Source organism: Staurois parvus, unplaced genomic scaffold (assembly GCF_062004578.1).
Source record: "Staurois parvus isolate SC_StPar_1 unplaced genomic scaffold, SC_StPar_1.0 ptg001915l, whole genome shotgun sequence".
Lineage (NCBI taxonomy): Eukaryota > Metazoa > Chordata > Amphibia > Anura > Ranidae > Staurois > Staurois parvus.
The window spans coordinates 53,909-75,194 of NW_028319711.1; the positions used below are offsets into that span (position 1 = coordinate 53,909).

General features: G+C 45.0%; 1 long non-coding RNA gene across 2 annotated transcripts in view; it reads left to right on the forward strand.

The window, feature by feature from the left end:
- The window catches only part of LOC149433820 (uncharacterized), an 83,270-nt gene that overhangs the window by 45,183 nt on the left and 16,801 nt on the right, over nt 1-21,286 (forward strand). For both annotated transcript variants that reach the window (XR_016308844.1, XR_016308845.1), the window contains 2 exons: nt 7,500-7,604; nt 18,999-19,106. This is a non-coding gene — a long non-coding RNA (uncharacterized LOC149433820). The remainder of the gene's footprint in view (nt 1-7,499; nt 7,605-18,998; nt 19,107-21,286) is intronic.

Sequence of the window (21,286 nt, forward strand, 5' to 3'; positions counted from 1 at the left end):
TCTGTAGTGGTTGTGGATTCAGTCCCATCTGGGGGGATGGGCACAGTCTCCACAACATCTTTGGCATTGGTGGATTGGATCTCACTTCTTTGGTCCAACTCATGGTTCATAGTAGCACTGATCTCAATCCTGCTTTCTGGGATAGATTCAGTCTCTGTAGGGATGCTGATCTCTATCCTATTTTTTAGCTCAGTCTCCACAATGTGTGCAGGTTCGGTGTATTGGGTTGTGTCTTCTGAGTCAGTTTCCTTGCTTGTAGAAGAAGGGATCTCAATCACCGTATCTGGTACATAGGTACCATTTGAGCAGGATTCCCTCGTTGTTGTGGTTGTGGATTCAGTCCCATCTGGCGGGATGGGCACAGTCTCCACAATGTCTTTTGCGTTGGTGGATTGGATCTCGCTTCTTCGGTCTGACTCATTGTCCGTAGTAGTGGTGATGTCAATCCCACTTCCTGGGATGATCACAGCCCCTGTATGGACACCCATATATATCGTATATATTAGCTTAGCCACAATCTGTGCAGCCCTGGGGAAGACCCGTTCACCTGCTGGTACATAGGTAGTGTCTGAGCTGGGATCCCTCTCTGTAGTGGTTGTGGATTCAGTCTCATCTGCCGGGATGGACACAGTCTCTGTAGGGATGCTGATTTCTAGCCCATCCATTGGTGCAGCCACAGTCTCTGCAGATGGGTTGAACACCAGCTCCTCTGAGGTCTGTTGGTGGGCAATGTTTGTGCCTCTGGTAGTCTCCATCTCCATTTCTGAGACGGTCACATTGTCATCAGTGATAGCAGAAGGGATCACATTTATTTCTGTAGAAAAAAAAAATAGATTAGCTTCTATTCATGGATTTGTTTTCCTAGACTATCAACTAGTACAGAACTAACCAAATATATCACAAGACTGGCTGAGCAGAATTAAAGCACAAATGTCCAGTTGCCGTTTTAAAAATCAATTTCTATTATTTTTTTTTTTTTTTGCAAGGTGTATGTATAGTCCAAAAGTAGAGTAGGGAAAAGTTAAAACCAATATCAGGCTATCTTTTGCCATCTGTGTCCCGCTGAGGAAATTCCCCTTCTCTTCCTGTCCTGGCCATGCAACAGGAAGTGAAAGGAAATCCCTCCAAAGTGAGAAGAAATTCCCATCTTGTGCAGTTATAACATTGTTCTACTCTGGGGAAATGATCAGGTTTTTTTTTTTTTTTCTTGCACATTATGATTGCTTATGCCAGTGAATTGCAGAGGTAAAAACAACCATAATTATTGAATGAAATTGATTCATTAAGTGTCTACTATTATGGTTATCTGTGATTGGCCACAGCTAATCACATGGTACAGATGGGCCATGATTGACCCTGTATGTACCATGACCAATCACAATAGTATACAATGGATGGCATGAATGAACGCCATCCATTGTATACAATTGTAATGTGATCTGATGTGATTGGTCACAGCAATCATATGAAACTGGCAGTGGCTGGTACATTGATGGGCCAGATACAGAGGGCAACAAATATCACTGCAGTGTGGACTGTGGCGGCGCTCACAGATCGCGTTCCAGAAGGACATCATATGAATTTAATACCGAATGGTGAAAGTCCCACCTGGCCGATTGTCAGGTGACAGCCAGGCGAGACTTTCACCATTCCGGGTGGATGTCATAGGATGTCCTCCCAGAACGCTCCTCTGGGTTGGTGAGATCTTTTACCCACTGTGTCCGACCAATCAGTATACCGGATGTTAAAGACCTACCCTGATCCCTAGTTCTGGTAACAAATACAAAAAAAATATATATGGATGAAATCCCCAGAAATAATATTTTGATGGCTTCTAACCCATAACTGCTCTTTTGTAATGAAAACAAATACATTTTTGCTCCAAATACGACTAAATCTGCCCAATCTAACAATGCTACATGTAATACGACACTGTCAGAGCTTCAACTAGGAAAGGCAGAAGATGGGATGCTGTCAATAAACCCTTCTGTGCCACCTTTCCCTCGTTCTAACAGTCAGTGCGGGCATCCTCTCCAAGAGCCTGATTTGGAATTTCAGCCGGTGTGCAGAGGATGCTGTGAATTTAATGAAAAGAAGTGCTACAGCAGCTTACAGTATACAGATTGTGGATTTTTTTTCTTCTTATAATGTGAATGCAAAACAAGCTATTTGAAAGGTAAATGTACTTCCAACTGTCACTTCCCCTGTGCAGGTTTTAAATGTATAGGAAGGCTGTGATTGGTTGCTGTTGGAAGGTGTGGTCTCAGCTCTGGCACCTGCACCCCTCCCTCCCCCTCCATATGGAACAGAGTAATTCTAACACTTCTGCTAGTTTGGATGACACCTCACTTTCTATATCTGGGGTAATGGCCTCCAGGACACATACAGGGGTCGGGCAATAAAGATACGACAGGGCTTCTAACCCCTCAACATGCTTTCTTAACCTACAAATACATTTGATCTTTAGATGCACTTTAACCGCTTGAGTATGAGCCGGAAAATCTCCAGTTTGACTGACAATCACTCCGCCATGCAGCACTGAGCACAAATTAATGTTATATATTTTTTAGACAGATATGCCTCATTTACACAGGTGGCATGGGGGTTGGTAAAAATCGGCAATTGAGCCACGATCCCCCCCCCCCCCCAACTACCAAGCTGCAAATTAACATGGCTAACTGGCAGGAAAAAATTATAGTTGCATTTAGCAGATGGTGCCATTGCCAAGCACAACCCATTAAATGGCACCAGGTGGGGGAGGTCAGATAGAAGAGATCACCAGCCCTGGACTGATGGGTTATAGGGTGTCTGATACTTGTGGTGCCCTGGAGAAGATGGGAGCGCTGGGGAGTTGGGTACAATGCCTCGGCCCCTAAACTCCTGCCTTTGTCTCTGATAAAGAGAATAACTTGCAGAGTATAGTCAGTGATCAGTGATTGGATGTAATATAAGCCACTGGCCACCAATAGGAATAGGGGGCTATAATTAGGGGTGTGGTCTGTAATCTGCTTTTCATTAATAGGAAGATACAATGTAACAAAAATAAAATGGATCAGCCAGCTTGTATGTTGTAGCGATCATAAATCTTACCTTCTGGATCCCTATCTGCTCTCTTCTTCTTCTTATGTTGGAACAGACGACGGAAAAAAGCCCCAACCCGGCCAATAAATGGCCAACGCTTGCCCTCAGGGGTGGGATTCTGATGGGCAGGCTGGGCAGAATCTCTGCTGGGGTCGGGCCTAATTTCCATATCCTGTCTGTTCTCTGTAGGTTCGTCTCTGTTCTCTGTAGGTTCGTCTCTGGTCTCTGTAGGTTCCTCTCTGATGATAAATGGAGAAACAAACGTATTCCTGGTAACCATGCGGTTTATCATGCGGTTCATCATGGGATTCATTTTCAAAAATATGAAGTTCTCTCTGGACACACAAGACGCACAACCTCCTCCTTCCTCCGTAGTCTATAGACTGACTGACCAGTTCAATCACTTTTTTTACTCCCCTGTGCACTGTGATGTCATCACCTTTCTGGGCATGCTCAGTAGATTTGCACTGTGATGTCATCACCTGGCCAGGCTGGCTAGCCGCACACTTTTCCGCAGCAAGGATTTGAACTGTCTAGGAGAGTGCTGATTGGCTGATCGGTTGCTCTGGCTCGATTGCTCAGGTCTGCCAACTGCCTGTGATCCCTGATGGACAGGAGAAAGCCTCACACAGAACTGACATCAGCCTATTGATTTGGTCATCATTTCGGTGTTAAGTAAGATAACAAAACGATTTCTTGTGGTGATATTGTCATAGGATTTTTTCTAAATGATTTTTATGCAATTTACAGACAAAAAATAAAACTAAATCCTATAATGATTGATAATTCTGTATTTATTTATGTTTATAAACATCACATTCCCCACAAAGAAGGGGATTTAGAGGTCATTCTGTCTATGGATGTCTCTGTGGGGGATATGATTCTCCTATATATGTATTGTACATTCAGTCTGCTGTGTACTATGGGAATGACTTGTGTTGTTGCTAGGAGCTGGGAGCGGTTGCTATGGGCTCTCCATGGTGGGTTTCTAGTATTGGGTCGGTGTCTCTGTAACTTCATATATATTCAGCACCGGGCCAATGTTCTCCATATGTGTGTGTATACTTCTGTATGATACAGTATTGGATTCACACTGGATCTAAGGACTGTCAATGGTTGCTATGGGGTGTGCATTGTTATTATGGGATGTGTAAAGGTGGCTTTCTAGTAATGGGTTGATGTCTATGTAACTGTATATATTGTACAATAACAACTCAGCACTGTTACTATGGAGATATATATATATTATTATTATTTTATTTTTATTATTATCTTTATTATTAGTATTTTTTTTTTCAACACCAGGGCAATGTTGTTCTTATATGTGTGTATATATAGGCTGTGTATTGTATTATTTATATATATATATATATATATATATAACGCTGTGGACTTATATACAGTATATTCATCACTGGGGCAATGTTGTTTTTATGTGTGTGTATATATATATATAGTGGTGGCAAGGCGTTTTTTCTGTACCATGACATGTGAGTGGGCATTTTAATTGATTTTATATTTAATAATAAACATGGTACACTATGGAGAATGCTCTGTTTTATCTCTTTGACCGTGTGGCTCTGTGGGGAGTGTGAACCAGCATCCCGTGCAACATCTTGATCTGGACGTGTCCTCGTGGGGGGAGTTTTAAGGCTAGCTGGCCCTTGTGGTCACTTCCTGAAGGTGAGGGGGCATTACAGCCATTAAGGATTCCTATCACCCAGCTTGGAGATCTCCTATCACGAGCACCTACGTGTTTGTTTGGAGTTTTTTTCTGCAGTTTGGGACTTTAATATATATATATGTGCAGCTGTATGTCGACCTACGGTGCTGTCTGGACATTTGGTGTTTCTGCATATGTTTACACCTGTAGAAGGGAGAGTCTTTCACGGTTTTATTGCACAGTTGTTGTGTTTTTTCCTTTGAGGGGTCACCTATATATATACATTTATTATTAGTCCCCTATGTGGACAGGGGGAGGTTGGCTTGCTCATCGGTTTTCCATGTGGAAAACGGGTCCATGTTTTTTTTCCACAGGATTCACCTGTTGCACGTTTTGTCACTTTTTGATTGATCTGATTTCAGCAGCACTTATATGTTCACCTCACCTTTTTATATATATATTGTTTGCTTATTAATCTGATTGTTAGCGCTTCACCATGTTTTATTTATTTATATATATATTACGCTGTGGACTTATATATACAGTATATTCATCACTGGGGCAATGTAGTTGTTTGTATGTGTGTATATATATTACACTGTGGACTGCACCCTGTTGCTATGGACAATGAGCGGTTGCTATGGGCTCTCCATGGAAGTGTAAAGGTAGGTTTCCTAGTAATGGGTTGGGATCTCTGTGACTATATATGATGTACATTGGGGTTATGGGGTATATACTGTATGTTGTACACCAGGGGCCAGGCGGGCGCCATGTTTATTGGGGGCTCTGCTGATGTAGAGGTTGGGGTCTCCTCACTGACAGGACTGATTACAGCTGAACAGAAGATTTGGCATTGTCATCCCTCCAGCCAGCAGGGGGAGATAGAGAGCCTGTGCTGTGGAGTGAGGGCAGACGCCCTTCTTCCTGTATCTTTTTCACATTGTCAACTGTCAGATGACAGAGGAGAAACTGAAGCTGCCTGCACAGGACAGGGGTGTTATCTGTGAGTACATGGGGGAAGGTGGGGCCAACTCAGCCCCCCAGCGTTCTGCTGACCCCCCCCCCCCCCCTCTCCTCCACAGACCACCATCTCTATTTTTCAGCCCCCATATCTCCCCTATTTTCCTTTGCCCCCCCATATCCTGTTCAGCCCCACCAAATCTCGCCTCCTTAGACCCCCCCCCACCCCCCCTAGACCTCCTCTCCCCTCCTCAGATCCCCCTCTTCCCTCTGTCAAACATGATGGGGGATCATTTTTGCTGCACATGTGTATACCCCATACGGCTTCTTTTGCATCTCAGGAAGTGAGTTGGGGGCAATTGTGAGCCAGTAAAAGCATGGCTCAGCCTCTAGTTTTTACCACCCCAAACTGCAATTGTAAACAAGGCCTTAGTGTTCGTTCTCATAGGCGGATGGAGGGCGGTAAAACCATTTTCCGCCCCCTGACCACCCACGTGTACAAAGAGATGCAGCTGCCCATTGCTTTACATCCGCCATGGCCTGATACTTTGCTTTACAGCCACAGCAATAATGAATTGATATGGAGCCATCCTGTCACTGTGCAACACAGTGTGCCATTGGGTTAGTAGTATCTCCTCCCCACTGCCTACCAAACACCCTCTGAAAAGTGATCTGCACTATATACACACAGCGGGTAAAGTAGATGTGAACCCAAAATCTCATGTAGTATGTTTGTCATGGGGCCGTACTGTGTACAGGTTTCTCCAGTATTTTGTTTGATTTTGTGAATCTGGAGATCCTGCCAGTAACAACACTTCCTGCTTCAGGCTGACAACACCAAGCCAAGGGTTTTGTTGTGTAGTCAGTCCAATAAATGAATGAACCTCCTCAATACAACAAATGTCCATGACGGATCAGTGTCCTGTATGCCGGGTGTAATTCTCAGTGTCTGTTCTTATTCGGCATGTATGGTCTCTGCACAGTCCCACTTCTCCTGTGACCTCCACATTCCCCGTATCTGTTCTTATTTGCTCGGAGCTCTGCACTCCTTCCTGTATCTCAGTACTTCCTTTTCTGATGTCCGCTTTACACGTCTGCATGGAGTTGGCCAGGGATCTGTAGTGCTCTGTTGGCTACATGGAGGAGGTCAGTGGCGTTATTGGAATGTTACACTTCCTCCTCCCACATGCAGCCACTATAGTGCTACAGTCTCTCATCCCCATCTATGTAGTCTGTCTGGGAAGGGAGAGGCGCTGCCATCTTGGATATGGGAAACAGGAAGCCTGCTCCCTGCTGCGCATGCATGAGCTTGTGTGGTGCTTTGCCAATGGCCTCCTGGCTGGTCACGTGACTTGTCACATGGTGTGATGATTGGAGAGGAGAGCAGAGATGGACCTTGACAGTTCTTCCCTGTTTATTTGTGGGGGGGGGGGGGGGGGGTTGGAGAGAGGACTCCACTGTATTCCTTAAAGCTGAAGTTTAATCTGCTATATTTTGCCTTACCTGGTTCCTCCTTTCCCTGCTCATCAACATGCTATTGGAACTAAAAGAAACTTACATATCTTCTTCTTATTATGTCATCACTGGGTCTATGTGCTTCTTTATGCAATGCAAGCAGATCATGGCTGGTGAGAGCCATAGAACGAAAAAAAAAAAAAATAACATAACACAATTCCGCTTGCTGATGGGGGGGGAGGGAAGTGTTAAAGCTGAACAAATCTTTGTAAGTTTATTTCCGCTTTAAAGGCTCCACCTTACACATGACTTCTAATATTTCTCCATTCATTCGTTTTAGGCCTTATACAGGTGCAACGTGTAAAGTCGTACAAAGTGCGGGAACATGACGAACTGTCACCGGAGAAGGCCGACACCCTGATAGTGACATAGAACAGCGATGACGGTAAGTGACGCCGACTTCACAGCACCGTGGTAGTTCATTGAGGACTACAAGCTGACAGTCGTGTGAGCCCCACATGGCCACTTTGTTTTAAAATTTGATAGCTAACGAGGGGAGAGAAGATCCCCCACTAGCTGTCAAAGTGGGGATCGGGGGGCGGTCTGAACACAACATGTTACACCCCAAATATGGGTGTAATATGTTATGAAAGGTGAACTTAGCCTTCATCCGCTTCCGACCGCCCTATAGGAAAGATACTGCTACAGGGCGGCACGGGTGCGCAAAATCACTAACAATTCTCCTCCCTGTCAGCTCGGGCACACTGCTCTGGGCACCGCCCCCTAGTAAAACACTCCCTGCACACAGTAAACCCTTTGATCGCCCCTCATGTTAACACCCTTCCTGCCCAGTGCCATTAGTACAGTGTCAGTGCTGTTTTTTAGCACAGATCACTGTATTGTTGTCACTGGGGATATCAGTGACAGTTTAGTCAATCCCTCCCCCCCAGTGTCAGAAAGCCTGCCGCTGTGGCGCTATAAGTTGCTGATTGCTGCCATTATTAGTAAAAATAAAAAAAATTAAAATCCCAGTGTATATATACTGCTATTTGTAAACGCTATAACTTTCAAGTAAACCAATTAATTTACATGTATTGGGATGTTTTTTTTAGCAAAGACATGGAGCAGAATACATTTTGGCCTAAATTTTTTTACTGGACATGTTTAATAGCAAAAAGTCAAAAATATTGTTTTTTTTCTCAAAATTGTCAGCGTAAGAAAAAACGCACAGGTGATCAACTACCACCGAAAGAAAGCTTTGTGGGTAAAAAAGGACGTAAATTTCATTTGGACGCAGTGTTGCATGACTGCGCAATTGTCAGTTAAAGTAACGCAGCGCTGTAATGCCAAAAATGGTCTGGTCAGGAAGGGGGGGAAAATCCTCTGGAGGGCAAGTGGTTAATAAGGACACGGGCACAGTTTAAAAAAAAAAAATATCTGGCCCGTTAAGCCGGGTTCATGGACATGATGGATGAGAGGTAGCCTGATGTATACAGACACAAGTCTGCCAACCATAGATCCAATATGGGTCCACAAAAAGTGACCTCAGTCCTGTTCTGCTCCAATTCAGCGGGGGATGGGTTCATGGATTCCTTGTGTGAAACAGCCTTTACAACTTTTATTTGTTGCTCTAATTGGACTTTGTATAAGCGAGACATGATTTTGCTTGGAAGAAAAATGTGTGTGTGCATATATATATATATGTGTGTGTGTGTGTATTATTTTTTATAAATAAACTCCACCCATCAAGGCATTTTGATATTTGCATAAATCCTCCCAAGATCCAGCTCAGGGATGTCCATTTCCTATCGCCCAACACCCGGGACATGTAGTTCCAGGCGCCGGGCAGGTAGTTTTTTTTTTTTTTTTCTCCCTTAGCCCTGCTGTGGTCAAGCAGCAGGGCTCACCTGTCAGGTGGAAGTAATCGGACAGCAGCGCTGGTGCCGATAGCTTCCATACAGCCTACAGTGCCAGCCTCTCCCCCGCCTCCGCTATATGTCCCGGGCTCCGCTTGCCCATCTGCAGGCCCGAGACTGGTTCAGCGGGTGCCACGGGATGTGGTATAGGGGAGGTAGGAGGAGTACGGACACATCTACTCCCCTCCCCTTCTTCTACTGATTCGGAAGTGATGTGACATCACTTCCGGTTCCCGGTGCGATGTGCACTGCATTACATTCAGTGTAGTACAAGGGAGACATGCAGGGTCTTTTAGACCTGGTTTGCCCTTCTATATTATAAAGTTTTGAAAGACAATTGTACAATGTATGGCCAGCGTTAGACTCAATATTAAAAAGTTGAACAACTGAGACAGTAAATCCAGCTGTTACAGTTAGTGTTCCGGGGCAGGTTAAGATGAGCAATTAAAGTGTTAGCTTACAGCCCCACTCTGGTCTCTGCCCCCTTCCCCAGCAGTGTTTTAGGCATTTTATTATTATTCTAAGCATTTTATTGCTTATTCTTTTTAGATGTTTTTAGGCCGGTCACATGATGTGCGGGGTCTTCTATGCCTTGTCTCTGGGTTGGGTGGTCCTCAGCAGTCCAGTTAGCACTGATCTGCATTATAAGGGCACCATGGTTTTGCACCAAAGCCGTTTTGTAGATAGAGGAGGGCATGACAAATTTGCTTTGCATCTAGGAGCCAGCTAAAAAAGTTAGGAGTCAGTTTTTTTTAACCCCTTGCCTACTGGTTACTTTCACCCCCTTCCTGTCCAGGCCAATTTTCAGCTTTCAGCGCTGTCACACTTTAAGCCCTGGTTCACATCTGTGCCGTCATGCAGGCTGCGATTTGCATGGGCAGGAGAGCCTATGCATTTGTATGGACTCCTGTACTCCACACAGGAACTGATGTTCCCAGTACGGTTGCCATTTCCAGTACGGGCGGTGTGCCATTAGAAATAATGGCACCTGCCTGTGGGTCCCGCATTCCTCTGTGTGGGTGGTGCGGCTGCAGGTATTCGTGTGGGTCCGGCAACGGCACCACACACACAGATGTGAAGCGAGGGTAAACGACAGTTTCACAGTCATGCAACACCACACCCAAATTATATTTTTATCTTTTTTTTTTTTAGATAGAGCTTTCTTTTAGTCGATTTTAATCACCAATTGATTTTTTATTTGTTACTAGATACACAAAGAAAAGACTGAAAATAACCCCCAACCCCTTTTTCTTCAAATAAGTAATTTTTCTTCACTGATGTGCGGTGATGAGGCTGCATCGCTGGGGCACTGATGAGGCAGCACTAATGGGGCAATGATGGGGCTGCACTGATGGGGAACTGATGAGGCTGCACTGATGAGGCACTGGTGAAGCTAAAGATGATCATATACTGGGGGATTGTGATGTGTTATATCACTAAGGAGATTCGGATCTCTGCTGTATACTGTCACTGTACTAATGACACTGGCTGGGAAGGGGTTATCATCTTGAGTAATCAAGGGGTTAAATGTGTGCCTAACAAGTGTTAATGTGTGTAATATGTGCTGCTTTGTACTAAAAATCTCTTTGTTTCTTATCCCTGAAACAGAGAGATTGTTCCCTCTGTACAGAGCCCAGTGTTGACTGCCAACACAGGGCTCTGGGCTGTGATTGGACACAGCCGATCAACAGGTCCTGGCTATGAATCATTGGCCGGGACCTGTTGAGAAACTCCCACGGAGTCAGCAGGCAGGGGTGCGTACCTGGAAGAGGCCAGCGATGCACAGGTATATGACTGTGCCTGTACGGGCCGCCCGTTTGCAGTACACTTGTGGGCACGCGGTCCTGAAATGGTTCTACAATTGAAAGCCAGTTGAGGTAAATAGAATTGTCACCAATAACACTGAATGTTGTTGCTTTTCCCATAGTTCACATTGTCCTCCATCAGAGCTATAGCGACATCTGCTGGCTGAGAGCAAGTGTTACACATTACCAACACAACCCAACAGGTTTGCAGTTGCATTCACCGGTCATTTTAACCACTTGCCCTCCTGAGGGTTTACCCCCCTTCCTGACCAGGTCATTTTTTGCGATACGGCGCTGCGTTACTTTATCTGACAATTGCACGGTCATGCAACGCTGCACTTTTCCCACAAATAGAGCTTTCTTTCGGTGGTATTTGATCACCTGTGCAGTTTTTTTATTTTTTGCGCTATAAACAAAAAAAGACTGACAATTAAAAAAAAAGCAATGTCTTTGCTGAAAAAAAAATACCAATATGTGTAAATTAATTGGTTTACATGAAAGTTATAGCGTCTACTAATGGATAGTATATACTGGAATTTTTTTTTTTATATTAGTAATGGCAGCCATCAGCGACTTATAGTGGTATTCAAAACTACTGGGTCTCCGATTTGTAAAAGGGAAAAAAAAAAAGCGCCGGTGACCATGTTATGCTGCTGCTGGCTGCATGTCAGAGGCCCCTGATCACCTGCTAATTTTACACATCAGTCTTGCTGGGCATCATTCAACCAGGAAGATTGAGGACACCTTGTGGGGGAGAAGTGGTACTGCAGGGGATGGAGGTGAGTATTGCAGCCAGAGATTCATTTTTGGTTTTCCAAGCTACTGGGCCTCCGATTTGTAAAAAAAATAGAAAAATTGGCAGAAGAAATGGTTGGGCTTTGAACATAACTGCTTTAACCATTTGTCTACTGAGGCAATTTTTACATTTTTTGTATACATGCTTGTAGGTAGGTGTGGTTTGTTTTCTCCATTGCAGGTGGCGCTCAAATTGAGTGCCACCTCAGCTTGGAAAGGAAGTCCATGAGAAATGATGTTCTATGGTTTCCTGAGTCAATGGATCTGCTTTCTGGTTGCCTACGCTGTGTCCATGTGACCCTCGGCGGCCATCTTGGGTCAGTAGGGTCTTTTTAAGTCTCTGCCCCTGGGTTTTGGAGTGCTTCTGGCGTGTGGCTAGTACAGGGACAGAAACCCCCGCTTGTTAGGGAAAGTAACTACTGGTAGGGAGAGGTTCCTGATTAGAAGGGAAAGGAGCTTCCCTTTTGGGACTGGACCGCCAGGCCATGCTTCATCCTCTGAGACAGACGCTGTCAGCACCACTCTACCGCCACATCTGACTACAATGAACTGTAATTTCCCAGCGGTAAATTCTTCCAACTGGGTGTTTGTAATGTTGGCATTCTGTTTAATACAAGTACCAAGTTTTACTGGAACTCTGTGTATTTACTAGCTGCACTATGCTGCACCTCCCCACATGCTAAAATATATTTTTTTTTGCCCTAGGCAATACAAACGTTTTGTGCGCCCCCCCCAATTAGAGATCAAGAGAGTCAATAAGTGTGCAGATGTATATATGATTCTCTCTCTCCCTTACTTTCTCTTCCCTCTCTCTCTCTGTCCCTCTCTCTCTCTCTTTCCCGCTCTCTCTCTTTCCCGCTCTCTCTCTTTCCCACCCTCTCTCTTTCCCGCTCTCTCATTCCCCCTCTCTCTCTCCCCCCTCTCTCTTTCCCTCTCTCTCTCTTCCCCTCTCTCTCTTCCCTCTCGCTCTCTCTTCTCTCTCTTCTCTCTCTCTGTCTTCTCTCTCTCTCTCTCTCTTGGGGGGGGTAGAGAGGGAAGAGAGAGGGAGAGGGAGGGAAGAGAGAGAGAGAAGAGAAAAAAGGAAGAGAAAAGAGAGGGGGGGTGGAAGAGATAGAGGTGGGGGAGTGGAGAGAGAGAGGGGAAGGAGAAAGAGAGAGGGGGGAAGAGATAGAGGGAGAGGAAAGAAAGAGAGGGAAATGAAAGAGAGGGAATAGAAAAAGGGGGGTGAAGAGTGGAGGGGAAGAATAGATAGAGAGGGGAGAGAGAGGGGAGAGAGAGAGGATAGAAAGGGAAGAGACGGGGGGGGGGAGAGTATAGAGAGGGGAGAGAGAGAGGGGGGAGAGAGAGGAAGAGGGAGGGAAGAGAGAGAGGGGGGAGGGGGAAGAGAGAGAGAGAGGGAAGAAAGAAAAGAGAGAGGGGGGGGGGAGATAGATAGACAGAGAATAGAGTGGTAGAAGAAATAGAAGAGAGAGAGAGGATAGAGAGAAAGGGAAGAGAGAGGCAATTTTAATTTGTATGCAGTCAGGCCGGCCCTTCCACTACAACGGAAGGGAAAGCTAAAGGAAAACACTGATGGGCACTGATGGCGCTACACTGATAATTAGTGCTCTGATGATCAGTGTAGATGTCCCCTCTGAGAAATGCTGCTTACCAGCTCTCCTCTCCTTTCCTCATGTGCTGTGAGCGGGAGGAAAGGACTGCCGATATCCAGCATTTCTGATTTACACTGTGATCAGCTGTGATTGGACACAGCTGATCACACGGTAAAAGGCTGCTCAGATTGGCCCGTTTCCTGGACATATGATCAGCTGTTGCTGAAGGACACAGCGATCAAAGAAATCTTCATTTTATTGTATTTGCTTCTCACCTACAAATAATAAATATATATATTATTTCCATTTCTAATACTATTATTGCCATTACTATTAGGATTATTATCTTTATAAATATTATTTCTATTATTAATATTATTATCATGATAGTTGTCGATATTGTTGGAATTATTATTATCATTGCTATAAATAATATTAGTATCAGCATTATCATGGCAATACTAAGGAGGCGAAGCAGCCATCTTGGACAATGCGTTGGCTGGGAATCGAACCCAGGTCAGCTGCTTGGAAAACAGCTATGCTTACCACTACACCACCAACGCAAGTTTGCCCTTTTTTGGGGTGTGGGAGGAAACCGGAGTACCCGGAGGAAACCCACGCAGGCACAGGAAGAACATGCAAACTCCATGCAGATAGGGTCCTGGTCGGGATTTGAACCAAGGACCCCAGTGCTGCAAGGCTAACCACTAAGCCACTGTGCTGCCCATATTTGCCTCTGATGTATAGGCCCTCCCTCTCTCCCCTCTCTCTCCCCTCTCTTCCCTCTCTCTTTCCTCTTCCTCTCCTCTCGCTCTCCCTCTCTCTCTCTCCTCCCTCTCTCTCTTTTCTCTCTTCTCTTCCCTCTCTTCCCTTTCTCTCTTTCTCTTCCTTTCTCTCTTCTCTCTTCCTTTCTCTCTCTCTTCTCTTCCTTCTCTCTCTTCTCTCTTCTCTCCTCTTCTCTTCTCTCTTTTTTTCTCTTTCTTTCCTCTTTCTCTTCTCTCTTTTTTCTCTTCTCTCCTCTTTCTCTTCTCTCTTTTTTCTCTTCTCTCCTCTTTCTCTTCTCTCTTTTTCTCTTCTCTCCTCTTTCTCTCTCTCTTTTTTCTCTTCTCTCTCTCTCTTTCCCTCTCTCTCCTTTCTCTCTTCCCTCTCTCTCTTCTCTCTCTCTCTTCTCTCCTCTTTCTCTTCTCTCCTCTTTCTCTCTCTCTTTTTTCTCCTTCTCTCCTCTTTCTCTTCTCTCTTTTTTCTCTCTCTCTTTCTCTTCTCTCTTTTTCTCTTCTCTCTCTCCTTCTTCTCTCTTCCCCTCTCTCTCTTCCTTCTCTCCTCTTCCTCTTCTCTCTTTTTTCTCTTCTCTCCTCTTTCTCTTCTCTCTTTTTTCTCTTCTCTCCTCTCTCTCTTCTCTTTTTTCTCTTCTCTCCTCTTTCTCTTCTCTCTTTTTTCTCTTCTCTCCTCTCTTCCCTCTTTTCTCTCTTCCCTCTCTTCTCTCTTCCCTTTCTTCTGTCTTCCCTCTCTTCTGTCTTCCCCGACCTCCCTCTCTTTTTCTCCTCTCTCTCTTCCCTCTCTCTTTTCTCTCTTCCCCCCCTCTCTCTCCCCCTCCCCCCTCTCCTCTGTCTTCTCTTCCTTCTCTTCTCACTTCTCTCTTTCTCTTTCTCTTCCCTGTCCTCGCTTTTCCCTCTCTTCTCTCTTCCCTCTCTCTCTTTCTCTTCCTTTCTCTCTTTCCCCCCTCTCTCTTCCCTCTTTCTCTCTTCCCTTTCTCTCTTCTCTCCTCTCTCTCTCTCTCTTCTCTTCCTTCTCTCTCTCCTCTCCTCTTTCTCTTCTCTCTTTTTTCTCTTCTCTCTTTTTCTCTTCTCTCCTCTTTCTCTTCTCTCTCTTTTCTTTTCTCTCTTATTTCTCTTCTCTCTTTTTTCTCTTCTCTCCTCTTTCTCTTCTCTCTTTTTTTTTCTCTCTCGTCTTCCTCTTCTCTCTTTTTTCTCTTCTTTCCTCTCTCCTCTCTCTCCTTTCTCTCTTCCCTCTCTCTCTTCTCTTCCTTCTCTCTCTTTCTCTCCTCTTTCTCTTCTCTCTTTTTCCTCTTCTCTCCTCTTTCTCTTCTCTCTTTTTTCCTCTTCTCTCCTCTATCTCCTCTCTCTCTTCCCTCTTTCTCTCTTCCCTCTCTTCTCTCTTCCCTCTCTTCTCTCTTCCCCATCTTCCCTCTGTTTTTCCTCCTCTCTCTCTCGTCTCTCTCTCTTCTCTCTCTCTTCCCCCTCCCCCCCTCTCCTCTGTCTCTCTCTTCCTTCTCTTCTCACTTCTCTCTCTCTCTCTCTCCTCTCTCTTTCTCTTACCTCTCTCTTCCCTCTCTTCTATCTTCCCTCTTCCCTCTCTTCTCTCTTCCCTCTCTCTCTATCTTCCCTCTCTCTCCCCCTTTCTTCCCTCTCTCTCTTCCCTCTCTTCTCTCTTCCCTCTCTTCTCTCTTCCCTCTCTCTCTTTCTCTCCCTTTCTATCTTTTCCCCCTCTGTCTTTCCTGTCTCTCGTCCCTCTCTCTTCCCTCTCTTCTCTTCCCTCTCTTCTCTCTTCCCTCTCTCCTTTATCTTCCCTTTCTCTCTTCCCCCCCCCCCCCGTCTTCCCTCTCTCTCTCTCCCTCTCTCTCTCTCTCCTTTCTCTCTTCCCTCTTTCTCTTCTTTTTTTTTCTCTCTCTCCTCTTTCTCTTTCTCTTTCTCTTCTCTCTTTTTTCTCCTCTCTCCTCTCTCTCCTCTCTCCTCTCTCTCTTCTCTCCTCTCTCCTCTCTCCTCTCTCTCCTCTCTCTCTCTCTCTCTCACTCTTCTCTCCTTTCTCTTCTCTCTCTGTCCTCTCTCTCTCCTCTCCTCTCTTTTCCCTCTCCTCTCTTTTCCCTCTCCTCTCTTTCCCTCTTCCTCTCTTTTCCCTCTCCTCTCTCTCTTCCCTCTCTTCTCTTCCTTCTCTTCTGTCTTCCCCCTCTTCTCTCTTTCCTCTCTTCTCTCTTCCCCGTCGTCCCTCTCTTTTTCTCCTCTCTCTCTTCCTTCTCTCTCTTCCCTCTCTCTCTCCCTCTCTCTTCTCTCTCTCTCCCTCCCTCTCTCCCCCTCCCTCTCTCTCTCCCCCCTCTCTCTCTCCCCCTCTCTCTTCCCTTCCCCCCTATCTTCCCTCCCCCCCTATCTTCCCTCCCTCCCTCTTGTTTTTCTCTCTCCTCTCTCTCTTCCCTCTCTTCTCTCTTCCCTCTCTCTCTCTTCCCTCTCTTCTCTCCTCCTTCTCTTCCCTCTCTTCTCTCATCCCTCCCTCGCTCTTCTTCCCCTCTCCCTCTCTTCCCCCCCTCCTCCTCTTTTCCCTCTCTTCCCCCCCTCTCTCTTTCTCTCTCTCCCCCTCTCTTCTGTCTTCCCTTTCTCTATCCTCTCCCCCCCCCCCCTCTCTCCCCTCTCTTCCTCTCTTCTATCTACCCTCTCTTCCCTCTTCCCTCTCTTCTCTCCTCCCTCTCTCTCTTTCTCTTCCCTTTCTCTCTCTTCCTCTTCCCTTTCTCTCTCTTCTCCCCCCCCCTCTCTTCCCTCTCTCTCTTCCCTCTCTTCTCACCTCTCTATCCTCTCTCCCCCCCTCTCCTCTCTCTCTCTTCTCTCCTCTCTCTCTCTCTTCTCTCCTCTCTCTCTCTTCTCTCCTCTCTCTCTCTTCTCTTCCCTCTTTCTTTTCTCTTCCCTCTTTCTTTTCTCTTCCCTCTCTTCCTCCTTTTCCCTCTCTCTTTCTCCTTTCTCTCTTCCTTCTCTCTCTCCTCTCTCTCTCTCTCCTCACCCTCTCTTCCCTCTCTCTTTCTCTCTCTCCCCTCTCTTATCTCTTCCACCCTCTCTCTCTTCTCTCCTTTCTCTCTTCCCTCTTTTCTCTCTTCCCTCTCTTCTTTATTCCCCCTCTCCCCTCTCTCTTCCCTCTCTCCTCTCTCTTCTCTCTCTTCTCTCTCTTCTCTCTCTTTTCTCTCTTCTCTCTCTTCTCTCTTCTCTCTCTTTTCTCTTCTTTCCTCTCTCTATTTTTCCTCTCTCTTCTCTCCTCTTTTTCTCTCCTCTCTCTTCTCTCTCTTTTCTCTTCTTTTCTCTCTCTTTTTCCTCTCTCTTCTCTCCTCTCTCTCTTTCCTGTCTTCTCTCTCTTCTCTCCTCTCTCTCTCCTCTTTCTCTCTTTCTTCTCTCCTCTCCTCTCTCTTCTCTCCTCTCTCTCTCCTCTTTCTCTCTTTCTTCTCTCCTCTCCTCTCTCTTTCTTCCCTCCTCTCCTCTCTCTTTCTTCCCTCTCTTCTTCCATCTCTCTCTCTCCCTTTCTCAGGTAGCAAGAAGGAGAGAGGGGGGAAGATGTGTGCAGTCCCATACAATCTGTCAGTGTAGGGAGGGAGATCCCACAGAACACAACACAGCTCACCTCCTCCGGGCTCTTACATCTCCGACACTTCTCCTCTCCCCTCTCCAGGCTGTCCCCTGGTCCTGGCTTGCCAGCTGCTGGAGGGAGAGGTATATGAGCATCGCTCTGCAACTGCCCTCCTCCACATTGATCCTCCTGCTGTCTGGGCCACTGCAAGAGTACCGAAGGTACCCCACTGATAGCAGCCCTGCATGGCTCTGTCCGCCGCTGCTCAAAAGGCCCAAGTCAACCAATGTGCAGCTTCTAGACTTCTCCAGTGGACTGCTAGCAGCACAGTGTGGTGGGGGCTACCATTAAACTAGTACACCAGGTGTATACTGCTACTGGTCCTTTTTGTGATTTTAAGGTGCTCTTCTGTGGCCCCTATGGAATGTACTGTGGCCATGTTTGGTCAATGTCAGTGACCATACTTGGGCAGTGGTGTCACTGCTATCCCAGTCTCTTGGGTACGGTAGCCGAGGATTCCCAGCCATGTAAGTAATGTGCTGGTGACGGCGGCAGTTGCTAAGGACTCAGCAGATGCCAGCATCTGCTGCTTCGTTAGGAATCATTGCCACCAGAAAGCTGGTGGTAGAAATGTCCTCAGTTGTAAATCCGCTGTCAGGTACGATACCCGTTGTTGATTGTCATTGCCCAAATATGGCCAGTGACCATATTTTGGCAGTGATGTCCCTGCTATTGAAGCCCCTTTTCTTACGTGGCCTCGTATTCCTAGCGGCGTTGCTGCATTTCTCTCCATCGCTCACTGAGAAATTCGAATCCTTGGATATTTGCTATATCAGCAAGATTGCTTATTTGAGATTCCTCATATTTGTCCTGCTCTATTAAGCTTTTCATGTCGATCTCCGATGACCATTCTACCTCCGGGCTCTGTGGAGAGGAAAAAAAAATGTTAATGATTTTAGATAATGCCTAATTGTCACTATATTGAATATTATTATTGGGCAGGTTCTATTATTTGCTATGTGCTGAGTGAAAATCCTTTTAATAGGACCAGTCACGATGGACATATTCATCAACATGAATAATCATTATATTGTTATCACTGTACAGGCATGTTTATAAATGATTTTTTAAATACTTCACTGATTCTAAATTCTCTGCAGGAACTTGTCAGTAGAAGCATAAAGCTGCCTATGAAATGTTGATAGGTTTCATGCTTTATAGATGCATGACTTATAAATGGTCCGCTGTGGATTGTTTTTCCATCCAAAAGAGCAATCTATTAGATAACACTTGCACAACCCTAAAATCAATGCAGCTCCTCATTCATGCCAGTGGGGGGCAGAATAGAGAATGCAAACCAGCAGACATAGCAAAATTACAGACGTGACCCCATTTCCTGGTCATATACTTACAGGTTCCATGGCGTATGGTGGACTTATTCTCCCAGCTTCCAGGTCATCCCAGTTTATCGTTGAGAAGAATGCGTGGTGTCGCAGATTTGTGAACGAAGACCTGGGATCAGGTAAGGTTGAAAGCTATATATGAAAAAAAATAGATCATTAACATCCCAAAAGCAATAACTAAACAATTTAATTTAGCCAATTTTATAGAACAAATAAACTTTTTCTATCTTTGGCTAAAGTAGGGCATTTACTTACCTCTTTTATGAGGTCCTGGAGTTGGGTATTGTCGCCAATGCATTTATTTACTTTGTTGACGAGCAGATTGCCAAAGCACGAGTAGTCGCTGTGAAAGTCCATCGGTGTATTCTGATTGACCTGCCAGTGTGCAGTTTGTACTATAGATGCCAATCCACAGTCGATAATCTTGATGTGTCCGGTGCTATCCATGAGGACGTTGCCAAAATGCAAGTCACTGTAAAGAAGAAGAAAAAAAAAAGTAAGCTGTCAGCTCCAGACTTTTTTATGAGCTAGAATATGGGTATCCAAACTTTCAAAACACAGGGCCAGATTACTGTCCTTCACTTTCAGGAGGGTGAACCTTTGCTGTGAGAGTAAACAATGCCTCAGGCTTTGTGGTCATTGGGAATAAGATTATTACATAGTGCCTGTGGTCAGTAGGAGAAGGAATAGGGTCCCATCGTTGGTATTACCAAGAGGAAAAGTACCCTATTGTTGGTATCAATGGAGAGAATAGTGACCCATTGTCTGTGTCAGTGGGGAGGAGTAGTGCCCCATCATTGGTGTAAGTGGGAGGAATAGCGCCCCATCATTGATGTCAGTGGGAGTAATAGCGCCCCATCATTGAAGTCAGTGGGAGGAATAGCGCCCCATCATTGATGTCAGTGGAAGTAATAGCGCCCCATCACTGAAGTCAGTAGGAGGAATAATGTCCTAAAGTTGGTGGAAGTGGGAAGAACAGTGCCCCATAATTGGTGTCAGTGGGAGGAATAATTCCCAATTGTTGGTGTCAGTGGGAGGAATAATTCCCAATTGTTGGTGTCAGTGGGAGGAATAGTGCCCCAGGGCCTTTATAAAGGCAAGCAAAGGACCACATCTGACCTGCAGGCCGCAGTTTGGAGAACATTGAGTTAAAACTATAAAATATAATGGATAATAACTTACTTGTGTGCAAAGCCTCTGGAATGAAGAAATTGAAGGCCACACAGGAGCTCCGCCGCAATAAATCTGATGAAAAAAGAAGAAAATATTTATTAGTGATAAACTTACAGTAACTAGATCCCTGATTAATATTACCTCATCCTAATGCTAGTAGAAATTGGTATATTTTTGAAGACATCTTCTATATTGTTAAATCATTTTAACAAAACATTGCCATGTGGGGGTCTTTATTTTTTTATATACATATTGCTTTTTTATTTGGCTATAAGCAAACCCCGATGGGTTTTCATTAAGGCGTTATTGCTGGTTTTAAAGTACTAATGAAACGAATGTTGTCCAGCTAAGAACACAACCAGGAATGTATTCATTATACCAATCTCTTATTAGTTAGATCTTCCCGAATCCTATCCCATAGGTAATGTCAGTCTAATGCTACCCATGGATATTCGAGTATATTGTTGGAAAGAGTGAACTACGATCTCAGGTGTATGAGTCCCTCCCAATACTTTTGGCAGACTATTATTGTCAGGGTATGAATTCTGGCCCAGTATCTAACGTTGCTTCCCCCTATAAGAGATATAGGAAATGTCTGGCATCTTAGCTATCCTCCTTTCCTATTCCTTCTGCATTTTCTAAAGAAAAAAATGTTGAATCAATCCAAACATGGCATTTAAGAGCAAGGCACCTGACAAGTGTACCTGGGGGTGGTTAGGTAAAGCAGGCACATCCAATCATCCCCTTTGATACGGAGGCCTCATAGTTTAAAAGTGATCTGTCTACAATTGGCATTGATTCTGCCTCCCTCCCCAATCCTAGTGAGCTCCATTATAGTACTTACCTTATGGTGTCAATATGCAGTCGCTTGTTATCATATAAGAAATTTTGCAGGGAGTCACCATTCACAAACTCCATGACATAGAAAAGGAAATCCTAGAAGACAAAACAGAGAAAAATTATAATGCATTCATTATTCATTATGAGAGTCCATATTCAACCCTTCACCTTTGTCTTCTCTCCTTTGGAGACTTTCAGTGAAAAATTTAGCAACATGTCTGTGAAGAGTCTCATTTATTCGGGTTATTTTATAGCTAAAAATAGTCACATTTACTGGGCTTGTTCT